Source organism: Protopterus annectens, chromosome 1.part1, assembly GCF_019279795.1.
Source record: "Protopterus annectens isolate FY-2018-M chromosome 1.part1, PAN1.0, whole genome shotgun sequence".
In the NCBI taxonomy this organism is placed as follows: domain Eukaryota; kingdom Metazoa; phylum Chordata; order Ceratodontiformes; family Protopteridae; genus Protopterus; species Protopterus annectens.
Window position 1 is genome coordinate 122,473,954 of NC_056726.1, and position 24,907 is coordinate 122,498,860.

The following is a 24,907-nucleotide window of genomic DNA, read 5'->3' on the forward strand; positions in this document are numbered from 1 at the left end:
TTGCCCCCATATATATGGACATGGTCCAACAGTTGGTGTGGGAGTCCATGACATGACTGGGATGATAGCAGTAATGCTAGCGGTAAATAATGATAGGCCATTACCTAACAACCTTTCCTTTATCACAGCAGGACAAAGACTGGCATATATTTGGAGGACAGAGGCAGGAACATAGGGCCATATTTGCATTATTGCTGTTACACACCCAGGAAATTGCTGGTGTTACAGGATTCATTGCAGCATACCCTTATGCAGGGATATGACACTGAAATACAAATGGATGCAGCCATGTACTGATAGCACTCAACAGACAGAATGCCACAGATATATTTGGGAGATTACCTGTGTGGTGCACAGACAAAACCTAACAGCCAATCCCCCTGGTATCATACAGATAGGCCCACAGTTGAGAGCTATGCAGACAGACAACATTCTATGAAAAAGTACCATGTACAGAGAAACCCTGTAGGAACAGCAAGATACATTGCACACAACAACACTACTCACGCTGTCTGTAGGTCTGGAACCTTAACCAAATGTGGATTTGGCCTGTGTCTGCAGGTTCTGCTATAAGAAGTATTGCTACCTGCTGTCTGTAACACTGATGTCCATGCACAGGAAGGATGGCATCCGTATTCTAAAGGTGAAGGGACAATGCCACAGAAGGCAGCAATTTATAGTCCAGGGTTAAAATGACAATGGTTATCTGAAGTACTATACAGCAAGCTGCATGCAGTTAGCAACTGGTAGACACTGACTGGTACAGAGGCCACCACCTGATCACGTGCAATACCAACAAAAGCATGCTGCAATCTATTAAAAAACAGCTCAGTCACTCTACTGGAGAGACTGAGAGAGCAAGAAAGAGAGAGAGAGAGAGAGAGAGAGAAACATTCAAGAAAGCCCACAAAGTTCAGGGTTGTGTTACAGCGGAAACAACATAACAGATATGTGAAACAGATATGCATTTACTGGTGTGTAGTATATGGCATAGAATAATAGTATGTATACTGTGAAAGGATGTATATGTGCCATCATTACTTGTTCCTGTAATGATGTGGTGCTCAACAACTGCACTGGACAGTAGTATCAGTCCCTGTGGGCAGTGGGACATACCTGTCAAATGTGCAGACCAGCAGTGAATGGCAAAGATGTGACCCATGATATCTGTGTTCTGTAAATTACTGTGGCCAATGGCTGGTGGGGGTATTAATACCACAATGATAGACACATGGGTGAGAGACCACATCACCTGCAGGACAATCATGTTAAAGTGTAGCATAGTATGCCCAACTGCCATAGCAGTTTAATATGCTTATCTAAAGTTTGTCACCATATATACCCCCCTAATGTTAGTCGCTGTTCACATGTGATACCTGTCTGTGTTGCAGCAAGGCAGAAAAGTTCAGCTGTGAAGTAAAGTGGGTACATGAGTGTGGTCCAGATGTTCGTATGCACCCGACATACAGATACATATATGTGTGATATATATTCACAGCTGTCTATGTGTACAGATCCTCAGACAGTTATGCATTTATATAGGTATATAAACAACACAAAATGATATCTACACATATATGCACATATGTATATATACATACACACACACACATATATATATATATATATATATGTGTGTGTGTGTGTGTGTGTGTGTATAGATATAAAATATATATATATATATATATATATATGTATATGTATATATATATATATATATATATATATATATATATATATATATATATACATGTCAATACATTTTCCCTGCCATGGCATGTGTGAGAGAACATCGCACATCAATACACAACATACCTACACACCAGTACATGGCTGCAAGATGGAGTGTGGAGTGAGGTGTGTAACTCATGTTGGGAACACATTGCAATTGTATGGGATGGTGGGATATATATGTTGGTGAAGGGTATTAGGCACATATTGGTATGTAGGTTTGGTTGGGTGACAAACAAGACAGCATACAGGACTGGTATATGACACATGTTGTGGTTAAACACTGCGGATGGGTAGTTACATTTGGAATGTGGAAACCATTGAGCCCCCACATGGGAAGAAAGGGAATATGGTGCCCACCCATGGACAAACACAACAGCATCTACATGGACATAAAGGTGCTTGGGCTGTGCACTGGGCAGGAGGGATATGCATATTGAACCTTGTTTATATGTACTGCATGCCTCCAGGTGATGTAGCACATACCCCATGTCACTGTGGACCTCCCTATGACCAATACCCTTGACCTACATGGGTGACAGACACATGCTGTGTGTGCTCCATGGGGGGGGGCACAACCCTCTGAGGTGGTTCCACATGAAGGTAGTGCTGGAATAGTAGATAATGAGGTTCCATGGTGGGCCACAGATGTGATGTGGACTGGTAACATGTGCACATTAGGTTGGAGTGGTGTTCCTGCTGGCAAATAACCCATACACATACTGGTATGTAACTGTCATGGAACATATGTGGGCTGTAATAGTCCACACAATCCCAGAACATGTCCAACAGCATGCATAGATATCCCCAATACTACAGAATGGCAGATGTGTAGCAATCACATAGCAGGCCTACCACATGCATATGTGGAAACATAGTGGCAGTGACAATGGCATACAGGTGAAATACTCTGTAACAGACCTGCAACTCTTGTGTCCCCACAGGGAGCATGTCTATAACCCCATAGCAGAAAGTGTTGTACAATACAATATTTGGCCCAATGGTACACATACCAGACACATACCACTAGCGTAGTGTGAACATTATGTTGGAGCTGATATGGTGGCGGGAGACTGATATGTGTACTGTATTATGGCAAACTTGCCATATGAGTTGCTCAGACATATTTCCATCATTATGTCTTTCAGGGAGAATGGCACACCTGAGAAACCCCGCATACAGTGTTGCTGAGGAGGAGATCATCATCACCAGCATCATCCACATCTATCAACTGCTCTTCTTATGGATAAGCATGGACCAGCAGGAGAGAACAGCCATGTGGACTGATGTGGTCCACAGGTGAATGTGGTGGGGTTGCACAGCCGAACTTATGAGCAGGTCCACCACCATTGTAGTGATCTGCTCCAGTAAGTATGACGTCATGCTGCTGCTGTGCGGAGTGACCACCTTGCAATGGGGGGGCATAACATCCAACCCCCCCCTCACCAGAGTGGAGGAGCTGCTCATCAGCCTGGTAGCACCTGTCTGCCTGCAAGATCTCCAGACCTATATGGTCATGGAGGTGGGTGCTACTCACACACCACACATTGGGCATGCAGGTAAGGTTCCACGGCATGTCAGTAGACTACTGTAATGTATGCATCTGTACAGGTAGACCATGCATGTGTAAAATGTGGGGTATGTTGCTGAATAGTAACGATAAGCAGTAATGCATAAACTGTAGTACTGTGGACTTCAGCTGCTGTTGTACTGTAATATTGTAGCCACCCTGTAGCAATGCCACAGCTATGACCACTGACATCAACTCTATCCCATGTCAATGTAGGTATCTCTGGGATACCAGCAAGGCAGCGGCCGGATACCAGTGAGTATGGTTTACGGTTTTACTTGGCAATTCACTGTGCATGTCATAGATAAGATGTAGGCCATGTACACATCTAACACACCTACCCATAATGCATGCGGTACATATGCATCGACACAGCACACACCTCACTAATGAGATTACCAGCCTCAAACACATGCAATACACAATCTATCTTAGAAAAATGTGGCTACACTTCAGTGCACATTGCCCAGGCACAGCTGACATCTGCCAAACATACACAGCTATGTCATACACAGAGCAGTTGAACATGTTACATATAACAACATCAAACTCCCTCTGCTAACACATGCTCCAGGGTCCTAAACTTAATCAACACATTACAGTGAACATACTGGAGGGATAGGGCTCTGCCATGGGGAATCAACCCACTCTAGAATGGACTACCCATGCATGTCAGGCAATGCTACTCATTGGCTCTCTTGACAGAAACACTTGGCAATTGGATGGGGAATACACCCTGGGTAGCATGTGTGTGCCACAGCCTGACAGGGGCACAGGGGAATAACATTAGTGGGTGGTGCATGGCAGGGAATGCCTGTGGTTAGGCTTATGTAGCCCCCTGGACCAATAGACCAGTACTCACCTATGAACCTATGTATACCACAGGCAACACCAGCCAGGGCCCAATCATGGTCAATAATGGTCTCTACACTCACCATTGCTACAGTACAATGTTTCTGTGGTTGGTCTAATTGTAATCTACCACTCATACATGCACCACTGATGATGATATATGTGAATACACATCAAGCAGTCACTAAACACGTGTCCACATGTGATCCAGGAACACACAGTGGCTGTGAGCAGCAGCGGAAACACGCCTGACACACAGAGACACATCCTGCAATGGTGTGTACACCCATGAGGCATGGTGCACAGTACATGCCAGGGTACTGAACAGATGCACAGCAATGCTGTGGACATGGGTGCAGTGGGTTCCAGGGGGGAGGGCCATCACTTACAAACAGAAGCCATGCACCACAGCCATGTATAATGTTGGTAACAGGGATTGACTACAGTTACACTGCATGCTGTTCAGCCTCACATGTCCTGCATGCTGACATGTGTGTAATTACAGGTATGTGTGTGATACTGCACTGCACCATGGGTTGTTATTGTGTGTGTTATGGGGTTGCGGGAGCTGTCTGTAGGTGCTGTCTGGTGTACTGTATGGGTTGTCATGTATGTCGACTGCATGTGTGTATGTCTGTGTGTGTGGCCATGTCTGCACACACACACGTGTGTGTGTGTGTGTGTGTGTGTGTGTGTGTGTGTGTGTGTGTGTGTGTGTGTGTGTGTGTGTGTGTGTGTGTGTGTGTGTGTGTGTGTGTGTGTGTGATTGTGTGTATTTACTGTTTAGTGGTGTTGTACAGGTCTTACAGTCTGTTCCCTGTTTTCCCCTCACAGGTGGTGAGGTGGGGCTGGGTCCCCCCCTGCAGGGAATCTGATGTCACTGATACAGACAGTGACCATAAAGATAGGTGTGTTGAGGCACAGGAAAGGTCATCAGGGGCTGCAGCTGGGCCACCAATTGACAACCCACATATAGCCACACCATCCACGCACACAGTCACACTGCCTCTACACACCTCATCACCATTGGCCCTAGTTGAGGGACAGCCTATGGTTGGCATGGGCCAGGACAGTGTGGTATCTATGGCACATGTGTCAGGACACAGCAGCCATAGGCAGATGTGCAGGGGTGCTCGTAGGAGCACTGCTGGTCATCATGCCCCTGGCAGACGTGCAACATCTATTTCAATCACACGCATGTTCCAGACTGTCATGGAGGCACAGGCATGAATGGAACGGTACACCAGGCAGGGTCTAAGGGTGCAGAGGGGTCATCACACCTCTGTAATTGACAGCATCCGTGATCTAGCAGGTCCCATCTGTAATTACAATGAGGTCATGGATAGATGGTGGGGTGAGACATTGGAATTCATCCAAAATGTCATGTCCATGTGTCAGGACAGGTCGGGATGGTTGCGACGGCCACATGGATATATGCCAGCAACACTAGTAGCTGGAGGTCACTGTGGACGTCCAAACAGTCCACAGCTGCTCCAGTAGTGGCAGTACCAGCCCCAGCACTGTGGGGGGGGCTGTCCACAACCCATCATAGCAGACCACATGCACGTGGCTTTGACCAGTCCCGGGAGGGATCTGGAGCCAGTGGATGTCTGTCAAACTTGGGGGAACAGTACTCGATCTGGCTCTGTACCTGATATTGCCTGTAGCACCCCTGCCAGGCACAGGTCTCGTGTCCATGGCCAGAGATGGTGAACTGCAAACCCTAACAGGTACAGTCTGCAGCTGTCCCACAATTCACTTTATAGGGCAGCCACATGGAGGAACTGTGTGCATGCAGACACACACACATAAACAATGAACATAGGGCAACCACATACCTGCACACACATCACCAGTGGCCCATAACAACCCCCTCACACACACACACACACACACACACACACACACACACACACACACACACACACACACACACACACACACATATGTTGTCAATTGTATGGCTCAGCCTAGGCCTCTGGCAAACCAACAACACACCCTGCGCATATGATGATACCTGTGCCACTGGCTGGCATCCGTAACATTGATGCAGGGACAGGCTAACATGGTTCTGATGCACAGCATGACTGTACAACAGTGTAGCAATGGAATGATGTGTAGCATGTTGTCAGCAGTAAAGTGAAATGCTAATATCTTGGAAGGTGTAGCTGTGCAGCCATGATGCAACATAGCTTTAATGAACAATGCTGTATTGTTGTCACCAGTATTTGTTCAGATTGTGTTGTGTTTGTCCATGTGGCATATGGCTGATGGGTGTAGTGGTGTCAGCAGGCCTTCTACAGTGGACATCAGTAAGTGTAGTGGGTCGTACACATGCCATGGCTGGGTACAACACACAGTTTCTTTGGTTAGGATGCAGTACAGGTACAGGACTGTACACATGGAGGTATGTCCCAGATCAGGTAACACATCTGTTGCACATGTAACCCACCAACACAGGATAGGCACAACCACACAGTGCTATATATTCAGTCTGCAATGTGGATGACATTGAACATGCTAACAGCAGGATGTATGTCCCTCTCCCCACTCTACTGTGATCCTCACCTAAGTAACATGTGTGTGCCAATGCCGGTGGCATAGCCCTACCTTCAGGAGGGTGTGAGGCGCTCAACTACTGTGAATGGCATAGACAACAACTAACAACCTGATTACATCCACTGTACAGTATTACAGACAGCTAAGTGGGGGGATAGATGCAACAGTAACTGCAATTATGGCAGTCGTGTCCACAACAGCCACACTCAGTGAGTTATAGCAACCCCAGTAGTGCTGCACACCTCAACAGTGTGGAGGAGGGCATTGACACATCTATGACCTGTGAAGGACTGTATGCCCATGGGATGGCACCTGTTGTATGTTGGCATATGCCAAGCAGTCCTGGTGGAAACATATCCTGTGAATGGAGGTAGATCCCGTAACAACTACACACATTCCTACAAGCGGGATGGTGTACAAAAGCCTGCGATGATCTACATAGGCATTGTGCACCTCCTAACCCTCATTTACACCTGTCATGATTGGGTTAAGGAGGTATACCAGGTTCAGGTTGTATTCTCTGCCTTTGACAAGTCCAACTTTGGTAGGGTCCCGTGTGTTGAAATAGCCAGAGACATTGGCCATGGGTTCAATATTGGTATGTTCCATGTCCCTGCAGACCATGGTCTTCAGGCTACCGGGTGGTAGTTCCCAGCTGACATGGTGGGTTTGTGGATGTCCTTGACAACATTGGTGAAACCATTGTCAGGTGTAGGGCTATTGGATTGCATAAGGGATCACAGCTAATTACTGCACCTGCCCAGGTGTTTCCCCCAAGCATGACATGTCACTTGACTGTACTGCATGATTTGTTAGTAATGCCAGCCTTACATCATACAGGTGGGATGGAGTACTGTTAACATGTACTGCCTTATTGTGTAGGGTCCTGCTTATGAGATCTGCTAAGGTTAGTATTGTATTGCAGGCCAGATGTATTTAACAGATACAACATACCCATATATGTATAGATACACATGTTTTCAAATATATATGTTGTTTTGCTAACTCTGTATACATATATATTGCTATCTATGCACATATATCTATATATCTGTTAGCAGATAAATATATCTATATAGGTATATATGGTCATACATCTGTAGATAGCAATTGCAGATTAACAAATACACCTATGTCCACATGAACTGTTAATGCCTTGTATAAATAGGCAACCCCCACAGCCAAACACCTACACCCTGCCCCTGCAATACACTACCGAGTACAGTCTGCCTCACACAGGATATGTAATATGTGGAAGCCGTCAATGGCCCCAGGATACAGATACACATACACATACACATATATGCTGATACAGATATACATATATACATATATATATATATATTTATACATGTGACTACACATACACACACAGATATATGTACAGTAAGATATGTATGTAGGAGGTGCACACAATATGGAACAGCCAGTATGCCTACAGTTAACACCTGAACAACTGGACACTGCGTGGGCTGAACATACTAATGTCAATCATTGCCTGCAACATATACACGTAGAAAGGTCATAGAAAATACACCACACACAGGTTTGCAGAAATGGGACTCCTTTAATTGTGTACCATAATGGTCCAATATGCCATATCATATAGCTGTTCAAATACTGACAACCATATAAACGGAGTACTGCAACTGTGAAACAGTTACACTTATACAGTAGTCTGGAAAGGTTCACAACTGTTGCAGTCCAAGCCAAGCCCTTCAGAATGTACAATAGTGCTGACAGACTGGGCCACAGGGTACCACACAATCAACAGTATGTGCTGCAGGTGTGTAGTTCAGCAGCCTCTATCTACACTCTGTACAAACTCCATAGGAGGTAAAAAAATTGTGGTCATATGGGTTGTACCTGGAATATAACAAGGCATAACGCACAGAACAGTCTGTATTGCAGGAGGCAGTAGGCTTGCAGTACCTCGAGATCCTGTTAGTAATTGCAATATAGGTGGAGTATACAGTACTGTACATCCACATACTTTGGGGCAGCTCACCCCTGATACCCCCACAATTGTAACAGCTTAGGTCATTTATGGTGCTCCCCACCTGGACTCAATAATACAAGACCATATACCACTGTTACATACACTGGCCTCTGCAGTGCATAAGGGCACACATGTGTTGTGTAGGTGATGCCCACACATATATGGCCTCAGCCCCAGTGTATGTGAGGGGGATACAACAGCAGTGTACTAATGGCAGCAATGGAAGTGTGATATACTGACAGCCCACTGCAGAACAACCCCAACAGCATGACAAATGTGCACAGCTTGGTAAGTAGATGAGGGACAGAGACTGGAACACAGGTATATATATATGTGGAACATTGTTACCATACACTAAGCAAGGTGCTGGTATTACAGGATAGTGTGCAAAATAACCTTAGTCAGGGAATTGAGGATAGATATAGACATGGATGTAGCCATGTACTAGTAGCATGCAACACACACACTGCCAGTGTCATATCTGACACAGGGCTTGTGTGGTGGACAGACAAAACATGATAGGCATACCTCTGTGCAGCAGGAGGTTAGGCATACAGTAGTGAGCTATGCAGACAGTCTGCATTCCAAGGTACACTAGTATGTACACACACACCCTGTAACACCAGTACTATGCAAAGCATTACACAACTCTACCCACAATCTGTCTGTAGTTCCTGAACCTCCTACAAATATGTGTCTGCTTTGAGTGTGCAAGTTCTCCTGTAATAAGTATTGCTACCTGCTGCCTGTATCACTGATGCCCACACACAGGACAGATGTCCATCACACAGGAAATGTAAAGGCACCATGGCCACATGCTGTAGGGATTTATAGTGGATGGTTGTCATGACAGTGGTAATTCAATGCAGTACACATGTCATTTCATCATTTTATATAAATATATATATATATATATATATATATATATATATATATATATATATATATATATATATATATATATAGCTATCTGGATAGGAATATGTACATATATTCCCACCATATGTCCTGGACATGGAGTGTAGCTGTACCCCAGCCCCTACAGTCCCAATGTCATAGTGCAATGGGATGTCAGGTATGTATAGCAGGTATATTACTAGACTGTTGCTACTGTCACTAGGATTGTCTTCACAGACATGGTGTGTGTGGATGATGAAATTCGCTTATAACATGTGTGCCATTGGCTACTGACAGACATCCTAAGGAAATCATTGTAAAGTACCGCTGCTAGCATGTAATGCCCCTGTGGAGTGCAGCAAACATATTGACCACTATATATGTAACTTTGGACACACCCTGTACAGTCCAGAGGTATACACATATTCCCTTAGTGCACCGCATGTGTACCAGGCCTGACAATATGGATGTAGACAGCCATGTAGATGGGTATATAACACATAATGACTGATATACATTTGGCACCATAGGTTTTGGAGTCACACACTCCTGTCTGGCCTGACACATAATGACTGCTGGTACAGGGGTGCCATGGACACATACTACCCACTAGATATTGACATACATCTTTACAGCATCCCACTGCTCTGTCTGGCATACATGACATTTAAGGGAGGCCTGGCAGCAGTTCATCTGGCAAGTATCTGCACATGACATCCCACTGGTTAAGTACACTAAGCTGCTAGGCATGTAACAATGCAATGTGCAGGCTACAGGCAGCCTGGCTCAACACTAGCCTACATCTCGTATGGGGGAATGCACATGTACCTGCATATATAGCAGGTTCAACAGCCATGTCACAGCACAGGGTAAGATACACCTGTGTGACAGTGCATAACCACAACCAATGTGAACACAGCCACATATGGTAAGCTAGCATAAAATTACAGTATATGGACTATCTGCTCTACACCATCCTCATATGTGACACACACAGAATGTCACTACATGTACTGGGCTGCTACACAGTTTGCTCTGATGGCTGTCTGTGGTATGGGACATATGAGTGTATGGCCCTACAAACATGTATGGCAAAACAGTACCATACAGTGGGGCAGCATGTAACATCTTATAGAAGGCGAGCTAGGACAATGACATCCACCACAGTCTGTAAACAGGCTAAAGTACATATAACAATACACACACTGCCGACATTCACCATCACTACACAGACCTCAGTACTGTACAAACATCCACAGAATGTTCAGCTTATGTCATGAAATATAACCCCTACTGTACATGACACGTGTAGCAATCTGATATATCACTGGCTTGTTATCAGATTTGGTGACACTATTTATGGCGTACAGCATATATGCACCACTTCATGCATGCCATATGTACAAACGCTGACAGTGGTGTGGCTGACAGCACATACACAGGGCCAGTATAGACATATTGCTGTGATAACCTTGTATATTTTCCATTGCGATGCTGTTTGTTGCAACATATGTCGTATGAGGGATAGGAAGTCAGTAACTGTCATGGCCTTCATCATCTACAGACTGCACTCCTCACACTACCACCTGCATTCCACAGAGAGATACACTGTGGCTAACACAAAAACCATAGGCACAACACAGCCCAGTCTGCAGATGACCCTACAGATGGGGATTGCTCATATACATGGAACTGACATGGCAGGTATTACTACATGTACGAGAGGCATATCCAGACAAACACTGTTAAACTAACATTACTCCAAATGCAGTATAGCAGTACTTATAGTCTGTAGTCAGGTCAGGCACATCCCACTCCTGTTTGTTGCCCTCTTTCCCCAGTGTATGGTGTTAGAGGTAAATCCCCAATCCATCTGAGATGCTGTTTTCCAAACAACAGATCTAGTTCCTGCTCACAGTGACTGAAAAGGCCCAACACCACCATGATGTTCCTAGGTATTGGAGTGTGTTTCCATGCAATTGGCTATGGGATTGTTACCACAGCTGTTCCACATGCAATCAGCTAAGGGAGGGCAGAAATTCATGCAGAGGCCATCAGCTGATCATGAGCATCACATAAAATACACATGCTGCTGCTGCCTAAGCAAGGTAGGTGTGGGTCTCTACATCCACCAGAGAGAGAGAGTAGGGGAGGCAGACAGAGGCAAATACATGTCAGGGAGGGGTGGGAGTGTAAAACTGAAGCATGTTTGTGTCACACACCTACCAGCATAGGGTATCAAACCCCCAACAGCTACGTAGTGCTATCACAGTTAGATGCAGTTATTGGATGCACCACATGAGTTACCTGATGTGGAGCACTCAGAACATATATGTGAGGGTGAATGACATCTGCAACAGGGATACAGTAGATATATGGTAGATAAGGGTGAAAGATTTATGCATTTTGAAGAGGAGTGTTGTAAATGTGCCTGTCTGCATGAGCAGGTGCCAGCATCAACACAGGCACACTCACACAGGGACACACACACATTGACACACTTGGCAGGGCCAGGAGTGCAACTCATCACTAGCGGGATTGCCACAAAACATCAATGTGCAGGTATCACATGCACCACACGGGTCATACGGAGGCCATATGGGCAAAGTGTGTGAGGAGATGTCAGACATCAGACAGCATGCTTCAGTATGCCGTGGGGGGTTGTAGTGAGTGTAGCTATGGACATATGCACCATACAACACACACACATGAACACACAGGGTGCCAGTTCTGACATGCACGGGTGCATGTCTACACGGGTGTGTAGTGTCAACTGTGCTAGCAGGCTGTACAAGGGTAGGCGATGGGTATACCTTGGCATCAGGCCACATGACAATGGCCTACATTGTGGCTCAGGCCTGTAGTTACTACATTTGCCCACACAGGTGTGTATTGCATCTCCCATCCAGTCACCTGGGTGACTATTGTGTGTGGCCAATGATGTACACCACATGCAATGTATGTGTTCCTTAGTCCATGACATGAATGGTGTCTGAGATGTGCACACCTCACACATGCATGTACAGTGACATGTGGAACTGTACCTGGGGTTTCTGGCCCATTTTGTAGTCACAGATTATCATCAGATGTGCCAGTCTTGCCCACCTGTGGCAGGAACTGGTAATGGGCAGCAGGTTTACACTTCACCTACATTGATGGCATGCCAACAGCATTCCCTGATGTCAGTGTCATCTGTCCATACAGGACATGTCAGGCATGGTATGTCTGTTGTGAGTCACATGTGAAGGCACCACAGGTGGTGCAGGTGTCCATTGGGGAATGTGGTAAATGTGCACTGTCTGCATGTACATGCATATTGGACAGATGGGCTGGGTGACATGCCCTCTGTAGCCCACTGCTATCACTGCATAGCTACTATCAGTGGCCAATTTGCAGTGTATTACCCACATATTGGCTGCTGCCTAGGCATGTGTGTTCATATGACACATGGGCTGAGTGTGTGCTGTGGGTAATAGTGGGGTTGCTAACTTGGATTGGCTGGCCTTGATGTCACATGTATGTGTATGGCTTTGCACCCCAACCTCCTACATTTACATCTGCTATCCCTGTATGGTTGACATTATAATGTATGGTAGGGCCACCATAAAAGAAATTAGCAAAACCCCCTCCACATTGCCCACACTCACCTCTACACAAGTTGCAAACACACACACACCTATCATGTCTGGGAGTAGAACCCCTACCTAACTATTGTATTACACTACACAGTTATAGTACATGCCGCGGACATTACTGGAGTGTTATTTCCCCAAAGGTGTATTTCACAGTGAATGACAGCAGCAGGATTACCAAAGTAGGGCATTTCAACTGAACTGCAAGTGACTAGCCTAAAATGCATTGCTCCCTACACAGGGGGTGGGACACACACAAAACATCCACAACTGACATGTGTAGGTATAGAATCCCTGACCGAGGTTTAGATCACACTACAGCATGGAGCTTTTATGGGACACACCACATAGATTGCTAGAGACATCCATCCCCAAAGGTGTATTTCACATTGAATGATATCAGCAGGTTTACCAAAGTAGGGCATTTCAACTGTACTGCAAGTGACTAGCCTAAAATGCATTGCTCCCTACACAGACAGTGAGACATACACAAAATATCCACAACTGACATGTGGGGGTATAGAACCCCTGACCATGGTCTACATCACGGAGCTGCTATGGGACACACCACAGGGATTGCTAGAGACAGCCTTCCCAAAGGTGTATTTCACATTGAATGACATCAGTAAGTTTACCAAAGTAGGGCATTTCAACTGTACTGCAAGTGACTAGCCTAAAATGTATTGCTCCCTACACAGACAGTGAGACACACACAAAACATCCACAACTAACATGTGTGGGTACAGAACCCCTGACTGAGATCTAAATCACACTAAAACATAGAGCTGTTATAGGCCGCCCCACAGGGATTACTAAAGAACTTTCACCCCAATGTTTTACTTCACAATGAATGACATCAGCAGGATTGGCAATGTAGGGCATTTGAAATGTACTGCGAGTGAGTAGCCTATGATGCATTGCTCCATACACAGGCATTGCAACACACACAAAACATTCAGAACTGCCATGGGTGGAGATGGAACCCTACAACAGTTCTAAAATCACACTACAGCAGTACACAGTTACAGGATGCCCTACAAAGATTACTGGTCTATGACCTTCCCACAGGTGTATTTCTAGATGACTGACATCAGTAGCCTTGCCAAAGTTGAGTATATGAATTCTAAGGAGTGTGAGTAACCTAAAAAGCATTGTTCATAACTCAGTCACAAAGAGTCACACACACAGTTGCCAAACCTGGGGTTAGAACGCCTACCTAACAACTTTATCACACTACAGCAGTATACAGTTACAGGATGCCCTACAGAGATTGCTGGGCTATTACTTTCCCAGAGTTGTATTTCTAGGTGAGTGACACCAGCAGCCTTACCAAAGTCGAGTATGTGTATTGTACGGGTTGTGAGTGGCCTAAAAAGCATTACTCTTTACTCAGTCAGAGACACACACAGATTCACTCACCAACCAGGTCTGGGATTAAAACACCTACCTCACTACTTTATCACACTATAGCAGTACACAGTTACAAGACACGCTACGGAATTTACTGGGCCATAACTTTCCCAGAGGTGTATTTCTAGGTGAGTGACATCAGCAGCCTTGCCAAAGGTGAGTATGTGTATGTACGAGGTGTGAGTGGCCCAAAAAGCATTGCTCTCTACTCAGTCAGACACACACACACACACACACACACACACACACACACAGATTCACACACCAACACAGTTTCCAGGTTTGGGGTTAGAACACTTAGTTAATTATACTGCAGCAGTATGCAGTTACAGGATGCACTACAGAGTTTACTGTGCTATGATTTCCCCAGAGGTATATTTCTAGGTGAGTGACATCAGCAGCCTTGCCAAGGTCAAGTATGTGTATTGTACGTGGTGTGAGTGGTCTAAAAAGCATTGCTCTCTACACTGTTAGACACACACACAGTTGTTAGGTCTGGGGTTAGAACACCTGTCTAACTACTTTATCATACTATAGCAGTTTGCAGTCACAAGACATGCTACAGAGATTACCAGGCTATGATTTCCCCAGAGGTGTATTTCTAGGCACGTGACATCTGCAGCCTTGCCAGTGTTGTGTATATGAACTGTACTGAGTGTGAGTAGCCTAGAAAGCATTTCTCTCTACACAGGCAGAGACCGAGGCATGCACACATACACACACTCACACAGTTGCCAAGTCTAGGGTTAGGACTACTACCTAACTAGTTTATCAGTACAGCAGTACACAGTTATGGGACGCACCATGGGGATTACTGAGCTACAGCTCCCCCAAACGTGTATTTCACATTGGATGACCTCAGCAGGCTTGTCATGATAATGCTATGGGGAGGGCAGTGTGTGCATGGGCTGTAACCCATTCATGTAGGGGTTGACATGCCTCATGCGGGCACACATGGGGTCATATGCCACAGGTACATGTATACAGCTACTAGGTGACATCTTCCTTGTACAGTCAAGTTGCACAGCTGGCACGTGCAACACGCCATCATGCTGACAGATACTGGTGGCTAGTATCTGCAGTGAGTGACACCTGCACCTCATGTGTTTGGGGCCCTTTGGCTGCATGCTGGGTGGGACAGGCCCATATGGCTGCTTGTCACGGTCATGCTCTTCAACACATCTATGTCCGTCTACCTTTGGCTTATTATAGTGTGTTGTCCTTACATATATGTCTGTATTCCTATCCACTGTGTGTGCAAGACAGCAGTGGTGCATACTGACATGTGTCGGCACTGAGAACTGAAACTGCCAGATATGTCTGGTCCACTGCTGTTTGCTGACATGGCCTTCTTGTGTTTAAGAGTGTGATCATGCCCAGTATGGGCTTTCAGTATGTTGGTGACTGACATTGTCTTCATTCCTCTAAGTGTGTGAGCATGCACAGTATGGCCATCTATATTGCATGTGTGGATCAAGTCCAGGTGGTTTGTACTGCGGTGCTGACCTTTGTGTTGTACACCAACAGGTAGCATGTTTTGTCTGCAGGGTATACATCAGTCATTTGGCATTGACTGTTGCTACATTTCTGCATAGCGGGGGGGGGGCACCAATCTGCTTCTACATTTCTACACAGGGGTGGGGGACACACCTGACTGTTACTATAAGTGTACATAGGATGGTGGGGCACACTTTACACTTTTACACAGTTGCTAGGACTGTACTGGCATGTCAGGTACACCATTTCAGTCTGTAGTCTTACCTATTGTGCTGGCTAGAGGCATACCAGTGTACAAAAAATCGTAGCTTTCACTACCTACATATTAGTTTCTGACTTCCTAGCCTTCACAACTTACATCCAACTGGCTGGCCTGCTATAGTCTGCCTGTGTAGGACTAGGGTAGAGGTTTCCCATGGGGCTCATTCAGAGGCCATATTACAGCATTTGTTTGTTTTTGTCTACACCTGTTCTGCTGGCTGTGACTGTTGTTGGGTATGTACACCCCCCCCCCGACTGGCATGTGTTAGTCACTTACCTTGTGGGTGTCCTAGTATTGAGGGTGGTGATGCAGGGCTGCCTATGTTGGATGCACATACTACACTCCCTATACATGGTTGAGCACAGGTAGCATAATGTTTGGCATCCCTTTTACTGTATGTGCAAGTCGGAGAGCGGTGTCATTCCCTGGGTCCCTACTGTGTCAGTGCATGTGCTATGCATTGCCTCTTTGCCAAGACCAGGGCATACTGGGCATGCCTCCTTCTGCCTACTGGGGCAGGCTCAGGTTGTTCCTCCTCTGAGTCACTCTGCACTTGTGCAGGCCTTGGCACTGGTGGGGGTCTGTGTGGCCCTGCCGCATGCTGTTCCTGCTGCAGCTCTTTCTGCAGGATCATATTGTGTAGCATGGCACATACAAGGACAATTTGGGTACATGTAGTTGGTGAGTACTGCAAGGCTCCACCGAATGTGTCCAGGCACAGAAACTGTGACTTGAGCATCCCAAACACATGCTCTATTATGATTCGTGTTTGTGCATGTGCGTCATTATGGAGTTCTTGTTCAGGTGTGTGTGCATTCCTGATGGGTGTCATCAGCCATGGCTCCAGTGCGCATCCAGCATCCCCCACTAGGTGACTATGTGGGATGTCCCCATTGGCAAATGTCTGGTCCAGCTGCGTCAGATGCCAGATGTGGGAATCATGGTAGCTTCCAAGACAGCCAGCACACACATTCATTATTATGCCCTGGACATCGCACACAACCTGGCAGTTGATGGAGGGGAAGCCCTTGTGGTTGATGTAGACCCTACCTCGCTCAACTGGTGGTGCTTTAATGCGTCTATTGCACCCACTACCTCAGGGTATTCTGCTATTTGGTGGAAGAGATGCATATTTCTGGCCAACGCTTCATGGGTGATGGGGAAATATACATGCTCACTAACATGTGCTAACATGGCATCCAGGAACTGGTGGAGTACCCTGGATGCTGATACCTGTGAAATCCCCATCATATCCCCAGTTGGCCTTTGGAAGGTACCTGTAGCTAGTATTCTTAGGCCTACACATACCTTGGTATCCACTGGGATGGGTTCCCCTCTGGTTGTTCTGTGTGTGAGGCGTGGCTAGCACAGCTCAACAATTTGCTGTAGGAGGTCCCTGTCCACCCTATAGCACTCCACTATCTCCAGCTCATGTAGCCCTTGGTAGGTTACCCTGGGTCTGTACACTCCTCTCCGTCTCCTCACTGTGGGTTGCACAGCAGCATTCACATCCTCACCACCCTCAGCCTCTTGCATATGCTGATTTATGATAGCAAAAGCAGCCCCTAACATTTTTTTCTCTTGCTTTCGTTTTGTAAAATTTCCCCGTTTGTATACACCAGTGGTGCAGAGTTTTTGGGAAAAACAAGGGGGAAACGTGTTTGCATAGTTTATAGTGGTGTGCTGGGCTGGGCTGGTCTGTTGCCTGTGTAATTGGCTGATTCTGATACATTTCACCTGTCAGCTAAGCTAGTTCTCATTGATTACCTTCCTACTGCTGTTTTTTCCTCCCATTGCCTCCCTGTTTAAGCCCGTGTGTGCATCGCACAAATGGAGTGCTCATATGTGCACAGAGCTGCTTTTTTCTGGTTTAACTTCCTTTTTCTTCCTGTAAAACCTGGTGTGTGGCGCGCACACCCGCTTACACTTTGTAAAGAGTGCTAGGCAGGTATAGACACACCCCTAGCTTTGCTGTGCTAACCTAGGAACAATCCCGAGTCACAGGTCTCCAATCAGCTTACAGTATGCCTGAAACCCCCCCCCCCCCATGATGTCACCTATATCCTAGTCTTGCACCCAGCTATTTATACTCTTACACTCTTTGGACCTGCCTCACATCCTGGGAAAATCTGGGATTCACTAACCTTTACCTCATTTGCATAGGATTGCCTGCTAATGCATAGCTACATGTCCCACACTGAGCCTCCCCCCTATGAAACCACTACTCACTGGCAAGGTTGCCTTTTGCCTGCCATTGACTTGCATGGCAGAATACTCATTTTTGTTAGAATGCTCATGTTCAGTTTATTTTCTTATTTTCCCACAGATCCTGTTTGCATGCCACTGCCCTATGCTTAAACAACCGAGATCGGCGAAAAAAAAAAGTTGTTTTATTTATTTTTTAAACAGTTTGCAATGCCAATGGCCTTCTACTTGGCCATTGGCATGCTTCCTCAATAATATGCAGTCTTTATTTGCAGCTGTCATAGCTCCGTTTTGGAATTTGCAGAAATAGACCTGAGAGTAGCCTTTGGTCAGCTGTGGAGCAAAAAATGAATATATATATATGTATATATATATATATATATATATATATATATATATATATATATATTTATTAGAGAAAGAGAGAGAGAGATTGTCTCTATAACTCACATTTTTGTTTAAGTTAAAAATAACACTACCATAAATGGACTGCTAGTCTGTTCTAATAGGTGCATATATTTTATATTCAAAATCCATTTAATTCTTTCATTTAACACATTTCCTGAATACAGTGATACACAGTAGTATAACAGTCTGTTTCAAGACTGTAGCATACAGGCAGGGTACTTCCATTAGTTCCATTGTTTAATGATGGTTGTTCTTATTCTCTTCCCAGGTTTTGGAAGCACTTTCCACACTGCCTTTATCCTTTATACATAATACACTAAAGATGTTTCTTCAGAAACCCCTATTTCCTGTCTTGTTCAGGAATCAAGTTTGTTAAGATGTGTTGACTATGATATACCACAGTAGACACCTGCTTATCATTTTTCGAAAAAGAGACCTTCTTTCTGGTTTGCCTGCTTCTCTGTTTCTCATGAACCCTGGAGATCTGTTGCATGATATGTCCTCGGTGAAGGCAGCTTTAAATGACATGTACAAACAGCAGATACAACAGTGCCACAAGTATTGTGTTTCTCACACTCAGCAGTAATATGCCACATGTCCCACCCCCCAAATGTAGAACCACTGCTTCCAGCATCATTGAATGTTATGCAAGCTCAGTATAGCCACTTGTTTTCAAGTAACTGTGGCCTGTGTGTTCATGGAATTAAAAAAATATAAGGCTTGAGGGCCAAAGCCCAACAGGTCAATTTTGAGTTCCACTCTTTCTGAAAATAGAGCTTTTCTAGAGAGGCAGTGATTGACAAATATCTCCTACCCAATAAATAGCATTTTAGGGTGGTGAGCCCCATTTCCAGGACAAACATTATCTTTCTTTAGCTGAAGAAAGTCTTTCAACTTTATTGAGCTTTTTGTTTGTATAACAGATGGGATGCTCATCTGAACCTATAGCCAGAGACAAAAATCTTCCTATCAAAATTGTTTGGAAAGAATTAGATCTGTCAGCATTTTTATGACTCCAATATGCCTTTTAGATGTCTAAAATCCTTTTAAACTTCAGTTACGCTTTTAACCTTAAGGGAGCATTACTGCTTGCCAGGTAAGTCAGGAGGCAAACAAAGTCAGCAGAATTAGACATATATATAGAAGAATAATCATATCTTAGAGGATAGCATGGTTCAGTTTTGTACTCATGTTTAGGTTTGGATACTAAAAAAAATCAGATCTACAGATCAAGCCCCCAGACACCTTACACCCAGGACGGCAGCCATTTTCTCTCCACCCTAGCTATGCCTTTGCAAACTGTTTCTCTGCAATAGTGTAGGAAGGAGAAGCTTAAGTTCAGCTATGCCTTTATCTATTTCAGTACTTACCTTTCTTTCTTAACATTAGTCTCATTTTTCTTTTAGATAGACTCCCTCTCCTTTGGTGTAGCAGGGAGAAGCTTTATACAGACTTCAAGTTCTGCATTTCTTTTCCCTTCAGTATATTTATCTATCTCTTCCTGGGTATCTACACACTTTTCTTTTAGTGTATTCTTAACTACAAGCCCTTCTATGTCCCTTTTCTGCACTGGTCTCTCTTATTACTGTAACTTCTGGAGTGTTCTGGTAAGACACATTATCACATTTATTAAACCCTTCCATCCAGAATGCTTAGTTCCTATTTTGTTTTCTAGTCATACACCTTTTTCTTTATTGTGGCTATATATTTCTGGCAGTATATCCAGTTGAAGGTCTCCCCCATATATCTTCTGTATTTACTTTAATTGGGGAAATTTCAGTCAGTTATCATACCAAGTATTAAGTTAGACTCTAAAACCACTGGGTGTAACACAGGTACAGCATAGTGGCAAAAAGCAGATACAATTTTTACACCATTACATTCCATATGCATGCTTTCAGTCATTAACATGTTTTAACTGTTACTAACTGTACAGTAATATGTTATGTGCACATTTCTAGAACACAGATCAGCATTGATAGTAACATTTCATTCTTGTTTGCAGAATATATAAATATATATATATATATATATATATATATATATATATATATATATATATATATATATATAGGTAATAATGTATTAGTATCCCTTGCTGCGGATAACTTACTTATTTGCAGTTTCAGTTAAAAAAAGACATTCCCCCAGATTCACAAATCCTCCGTGTAAGACTTAATAAGTCCTACTCGGAGGCTGCAGTTGAACGGTATGACATCAGCGTGCCATGAATATTCATGAGGGCACGCTGACTCAACCGTAACTCCTACATGGATTGAGTATGAAAGCAGAGGGCGTGTCCGACTGCTGAGCAGTCTAAATGTCCACACCCCTGCAAGTGTAGTAAAAGCAAAATGTCAACACACAAGAGCGAGTTTGTTCAAATGTACTTCCACCCAACACCACACACCCTGACACTGTAAACCCCCATCACAGTTATAAAATGCAAAATATTTATTTTTTTAAAATCCACGATATAGCTGCCCGTATTTGTGTGTGTGTGTGCGGGTGTGCCCTTTGCTTAGCTATAGTTAGCAATTCCAACATGGAAGAGCATAAGAAAGAATGTTTATGCAAATTGCACCAAATTGCAATAGCGTAATGGTAGAGCATATGCAGAAAGAGGAGGCATTCACAGTTCGAGTCCCACCACTCCCCTTCTTATTTATGTTTTAAATCAGTATTTGAAATAATACCAGACATATATGATTAAAATATTATTAAAAGCAGTGAAATGGCCAATGTATCAGTGAACAAAATATATATTTTTAAAGGATCCAGATATATAATAGCCTGCCATTAAGCAGTGCTTTACCCAGCTTAACAGAGGTGCCCATAGTTTAATAGCGCTTTACCCAGCTAAGCAGAGGTGTCCATAGTTTAATAGCGCTTTACCCAGCTAAACAGAGTTGCCCATAGTTTAATAGCACTTTACCCAGTGCAATAGAGTTGCCCAAAGTTTAAAAGCGCTTTACCTAGCACAATGTGTTTGCGTCGACATGCGCGCCGTGCCAACCAGGGCACCGTAGGGCACCGAGGAGCAAAGTAGAGCAAAGTTGCTTAAATGCAGCCACACCCCCTAGACTGTCTGGACAGTATGCAAATAAAATGAATGACAAGGTTCGAACCAGGACTCAGTGCATCAGAAGCAAAGTACAGAACCACTAAGCCATGACAACATAGGGGAAACATCCACTGTTAACATTCATATACTTACGAATGATAGTTTAACCATTATTAAGCAGGTCTGCAGTCAGCCGAGAATTTTACAAAATGGCCAATCACAAAAAAAGTGTGGGAAATGCAGCATGTTTAAGCCCCAGAGGCGGGAATATACGCCATAACTGATTGTAGCTCACATCTGCAGTTAGAATGTCTGGTGTCGGAGAGGGAACACACTTCCGAGTGCAACGTTGGGGCTTCGAGGAATCCAAACACATGGTTTGGCTCCTTGTCCACCATCATGAGTCAAGTCTCCTGCAGGGCCAGTTCCAAGGGATGGAGTACAAGGCACAGGCTTGGATCTGGTTAGCTCATGACCTCACCAGTGCCACAGGCATTCCTCGGACTGGTGAGCAGGTCCATCACCACCATGCAGACCTGAAGAGACGAAAGCAGGACCGCCTGAACCAGTGGCTACAGGAGGCTCGTGGGATGCGGTATGCCCACAACTGAGTATGTAGCCATGGAATGCAGTATGTAAGAATTGATAATGGAGTATGTATAATGGATAGGTATGTCTCAATATCCCCTCATTTACTTTACAGCTGCAGGTGACCGTGCTATGAATCAGCAAGCCTATGCTGATAGGCTGCGCCACCAGGCAGGTTAGTGATTATTCTGCATGTATTGTTATATAAAATATGGGATAGAGCTTGAAAGAAAGTGTTGTAGTCCAATAATACAGCCATAAAATTGCCTGAATAAGTCCTCTGCATGTACTGTCAGATACAAACGTCAGAGAGGCAGACAAAGAATGTAGAAACCCATTAAGAAAGGTAACATATGTCTGGAATAATATCTCTGCAGGCACTGTCATATAAAATAAGTGAGTGAGCTTGAAAAAAGAGTGTGCTAACCTATTAATAAAGGTATAATATGTCTGGAACATGTCTGCCATATACACCGTTTAAACAAATAAAGGAGTGAGCCTGTGGAAAAGTGTGCAATGTCATTAATAAAGGTCTAAAACCCAGAGTGTGTCTGTGTCACAGAGTCTGAAATGTTGTTGCACCCATGCATTATACAAACAGTACTGCTTGAAAAGGTACTGGCAACCCAGAGTTGTGCAGCCCCATATAAAGTGGGTGATGGAAGTGCTAGTAGCTGTGAAACATATATACAGTCCACAACAGTCAGTTACTGGCTGGCATGAATAAGTAAAACTGGCACATGTGTAGCATGTTATATTTTCCCCAAAAATGTGAGTGTGTGTCAAGAAATGCAGGGTTCTGTATAAATCGAAGTGAAAATGTCATGTGAAAACATTCCAGATATGTAGATAAAGAAATATAAATGCAATCAAGAAATATGTAGCAGTAACATCTGCATCCTGGACAGTTAGTTTGTCAGATATAGGTCAGGCATATATTGAACTAGCCAAACCCATTACACAACCTAATGTATGGTGTCAAGTGTAATAATACATGCAGGGGATATACACTTGCAGTCACTAGGAATGTAGTGTAGATGAAAAGGTCATTAAAAGATGTTAACCAAGATATTTTCTACACCCAACTGTATGTGCATAAACCATGAAATTCCACACCTCAATGGGTATGTGTAATCTTAAATATTTATTGAGACATATGTCCTATTGTTCTATAAATATTTGCATTCACTTTGATGCATGTACCCTGTTTGAACACCACAATCATGAAGGCCTGTTGCTAGCAAACATCCCTGCTTGCTGTCGTAATAACCACTGTGGTTCAATATATGCATGTGTTATGCTTGCTGTTCAACTGTTGTACCCTTGGTGTGTTGGGTTAATGGGAATATTATTGCATGCTGTTACAACTAATCTGGAATGCTGTTTTGCTTATGTTGTAATTAAATACACCTAATCACAGAATGTATGGGAAGGCCGGTCCCAGCGGGCCCACCTGTCCCTCCTCAGCTGGCGAGTGCACCTGGCACCAGCAGGTCTGGTGCCCAGCCCGGGATCCCCTCCTCAGTTGGTCCTGTGTCACCTTCGGGTGGAAGCGCTGCAGGGGATGGGGCTCGGCCCCCCATGCAAGCTTGGGCAGAGAAGGGCCACCTGTCACCCTTCGAAGGGTCCGGGTTGTGGTGCGTGGGAAGATCCAGCGTTCAGTCGCTGATCCCCTATGCCAGCTTGAGGCGAGAGTGGCACATCTCATGGGGGGGCCTGCCTGTCCTACGCAGCCCCCAGCACAGCCACTCTTGGGGCTGTGAAGGTGCAGTGGTGACTGCCCATGGGTGTGGATCTCAGTTCCACTGATACCATCTGTGGGCTCATGGGCTTGCGATTTCCAAACAACCTTCCCCATCAAGTGTGTTCACCCACCCCATGTGTCAAATTTCACCCCTGTATGCATCTTGTTTGTCTTGTCTGTTTACCTCCCCAACCTACCTCCCCAAATATACCTATATCCCTTACCTCACATTCCACTCTCACCTGAAAAAAAAATTAAAAAAAAGGGCAATCTGTTCCCACAAAAAAATTACGCCCCATACATAGCTGCCCATTTCACACACATGTCCGCCGGACATGTAAACTGATAATTATAATTGGCACTACAACATACTCTGTTGTCCTTACCCCTCTCTCAGGGGTGGAAGGTTGCAAATTTCACACCAAATTACGAACATATGCACAGCTGTTGCTGGTACAGAAATGGGCAGCTATGGGTCTTCCCTACACC